The following is a 3,961-nucleotide window of genomic DNA, read 5'->3' as shown; positions in this document are numbered from 1 at the left end:
TACAGTACCAAGTGCAACAAGAGACACAGAATTCGGAAGAAAATGACCTATCAGGAGAACTAGGTAAAAACATATAAATTCACTTCTAAATATTTTAATGTATTGGAATTGTAAAATCAGTTAACATTATTGATATGTTGTTTAACTTTGCTTCATATTATTGTAGGCCCTGTGACTCAAAAAAAGGAAAGAGGTAGTACAGTAATGCAAAGTGTACATGCGCGACAAGAGCGTAAGTTGGTCGTGTTGAATAGGTACAATCAACCCATTGGTCCTACTAATGCCGTTGTAACAGAGTTGGGGAGTTTTCTTGGAACCTTGGCAAGGAATGTGATGCTTTGTCCTCTTAATATTCATAATTGGAAGAATATGGACACAAAAAAATATTTGTGGGATTATACCCAGGTTTGAGTTCCTGCATTTCTAATTTCAGTTATAAACTTTTCATACTTTTTACTAATGTAAAGAACCAATTGTAGGAGAAATATGATATTCCTGATAATGCAAAAAAGGGCTTTGGATGGAATTAAAAATGCGCAGAGAAAGTATAAGAATAACTTGTATCAAAATCAGTATAAAGCATATGCTAATGATGATCTTAGAATGGCAAATAATCCCAAAAATGTTTCAGAATTTGATTATAAGGATCTTCTCAAATATTAGGACTCTGAAAAATTCAAAGTTAGATTTATATTTTATGTTCTGATTGATTCATTTTTCTATTTTTGATTCATTTTTTAATTTACGTAGAATTTACTGACTCGTTTATTTACAGGAAATGAGTGAAAGAAATACCAAAAATAAAAATAAAAGATGAATCCACATACTGCTGGTAAAACAAGTTTTGCTGTGATACGCAATAATTTGGTATGTTCTCCTGTTAATCATTAAATATGAACTTGTTGTCATAAAAGATCTTTAATACCAACTTTATGTAATTAGGAAAAAGAGAAGGAAAGCCACGATGAGCTGTCAGCTAAAGAACTTTTTGTGGTTACAAGATCAAGAAAACCTGGTCGAGTATACAAGGACTCCAACGAAGATACAATTAGTAAAATTTTATGACTTTTATTTGGTTATAATGTTGTTAAGATCCTTTATTTGTTTTTAAATATTTGATTTTGATTTGTAGGCTGAAATGGAGAAAATGCAAAGTCAACAGAATGAAGATGACAATCAATCATTTGATGCTTTTACAGCAGTCATGGGACATGAACACCCAGGGTGCCTGAGATTGTATGGATGAGGAGTTACCAAAAGTACTTTGAAAAGAAAAGCGTTTTCTGAACCTTATTTAAGTGCTAATGATGAGAGGATGGAAACAAAATAGAGGAATTGGAAGAGAGGATGCATCAAAGGATGGCGGAAAAATTAGAACAACAAAAAGTAACCATACACCAAGAAGTTATACATGATATTCTTGGATGATTTAATCGTATGTACCCTGGACTTCAATTGAATGTTGTCATGTTGGCATCAGTGGGTGCTCAGTCACCACAAAAAGCTATGCAACCGTTGAATCATCCATCTTCTAGCAAAAACCATCAAGGTATGTCGTTTATGCTTCACTTAATTCTTTCATCCATCTTTAATTATAGTTGTTCCAGTTGAATGTTGAGTTTTCTACGCACTTTTTGTGTATACATTTATATCGATCAAGACCCTGTTTTGAGTATCAGAACCTTGGACTCTTCTTTTCCTTTTCCAAATGTTTTGGTTGTGAAAATGTTAGTCTTTGAATCATTGTTCTCTCATTAGTGTACCATCTTAAATTGTGAAATTATTGTGGCTCTTATTTGTAAGTGAAATTGTTGGACGGTTGGGAACGATAAATATTTAGCACTAAAGGGCTGGCCTATTGCTGACACAGATGAACCGTTGTTGTAAGTGCTAGTTTGTAGACAATTTGTGTAAGTATATACGCTGATGTTGGTCCTTATGCGAAGATTAGTAACTTGTTGTTAGTTTAAATTAAGGATCATCTTCGCTTGACTTGGCAGATCTGAAAAACTATGAATCTCAAACCTGCCTGAAGTGTACAAAAGCCATGTTGGCTAAATAATTTGCAAGCATATTTCCTTCTCTGTAAGTGTGTTTCATTTGAATCCGACACAATTGAGATGTATCCATTATGTCTCCAATAATTATGTAGTTGAGTTTTCACCATTCTGCGACTTTAGCTTGGCCAAATGGATTGTCTTTTCCTATATGTAGTGGAGTCTGGATGAAGTTTTGGATACTTATAACTTGTGTGTTTGGTGTGTGCGTGTGATTTATGACTTCCATGGCTTGAATTTGACTAGTTATGGTGATTGGAAGGGTTAGAATAAAGTCTGAAGGTTTTGTCCCTTCATGTTTTGTTGTTAAAATTCCTTCCCTTGAAAATTGTTTTTTTGAGATGTTGTGGTATACTTTGGTACACTGCTAGTGTTGCTATATTTGAGTGTCATGTTTATTTTATTATATATTCCCGTTAATATGTTTTGTTAATGTGTCTCTCTTTCAATACAAATCTATATTACCAAATTTTGAGCCATTTGTATCGCCCAACCAGCCCTGCACCCACTAAAAGAAAAACAGTTCCAATCTGAGCCATTTCAGGTTGCTGGATACAACTTGCATTTTACAGCAAGCAAAAAAATAGTAAAAAGTTTGTGTCAAAGACTAATAGGCAGGCTGGCTAAATAGTTTGACTAACTAAAGGTTACTTAATAGTAATTGGCCAAACTGTAGGTTATATCGATTATTTTCTGCTACTATATAATGCACCAACCTTTGTTAACATACTCAAAGTATGTGTCGTGATATAAGGAAAAAGTGCAGATTGCAAGAAATGCACTTTTGGCACATTACATATGCTCGATAAGTCAGAAGTGATTCTTTATATAAATGGATTGTTATAAGTATTGTTTTTTCTGGGTAATGGTGACTAAGTGGGAATCAAGACATGTAAAGATTCTGTCTATCGTATTTTCTGTTTGGTTTCATCACTATCTCTTGTTATTTGTTCTGTCACTAAACTGTTTTTTTGAATGTGTTTTTGAGATGATTTGTTCATTTGGTGAAGTTGAGTCACAAGACAGGAATGTGTTTTACATATTCTCTTCCTCTGTTTCCCTCATATCCTCCTTCATTTGGTGGAAGTTTTATTTTTCACAAGTAACCAAACTCATCTTCTTCATCCCCATCTGGAAACAAGATCAGTCCAGTTCTTCTTTTCATTATAGGTATATTAGTTGTCCTGTTTTTCATATCTGGTCTGCTCCATTTGCTAGTTAGGTTTCTTATCAAACACCCTTCTTCTTCAGCGTCATCTCAATCTAATGGATACCCTGAAGTTTTTAGTTCAAATTCTTTGCAAAGACAGTTACAATAGTTATTCCATTTACATGATTCTGGTTTGGATCAAGCATTTATTGATGCATTACTTGTCTTTTTGTACCAAGAGGTTGTTGGTCCTAAAGAGCCCTTTGATTGTGCTGTTTGTTTGTGTGAATTTTCTGATAAGGATAAATTGAGATTGCTCCCTACTTGTAGCCATACTTTCCATATCTTGTGACAGAGCAAATAACAAGAGATAGTGATGAAACCTTTATGGATATTGTGATGACTAGGATATTTCGAATTATATATGTGAATCGGCTATATATAATTAGTCATTTTCTTACGTGATTTGATTTAGAGAATTTTTTATAAATTGTTGTTGATATATATATATATAATGCTCAAGAAATCTGAACTATTGCAACATGTTGGGAAAAACTGTATATTCATATAGATTGATTGCAATAGAAAATAAAAATGTTGCAATATCAATTAAAACCGTTGCCATAATATTTAAAAAAGTGTTGCCATAAGAACAATCTATTGCAACGGTTGCTAATAGTTACCACAACCCCTAATGCAACAGTTGTAAACTGTTACAACTGCTGTAATATTATAGTGCCTATAGATGGACGAA

Source organism: Solanum tuberosum, unplaced genomic scaffold (assembly GCF_000226075.1).
Source record: "Solanum tuberosum cultivar DM 1-3 516 R44 unplaced genomic scaffold, SolTub_3.0 scf00002, whole genome shotgun sequence".
Taxonomy (NCBI): domain Eukaryota; kingdom Viridiplantae; phylum Streptophyta; class Magnoliopsida; order Solanales; family Solanaceae; genus Solanum; species Solanum tuberosum.
This window is presented reverse-complemented; position numbering follows the sequence as displayed.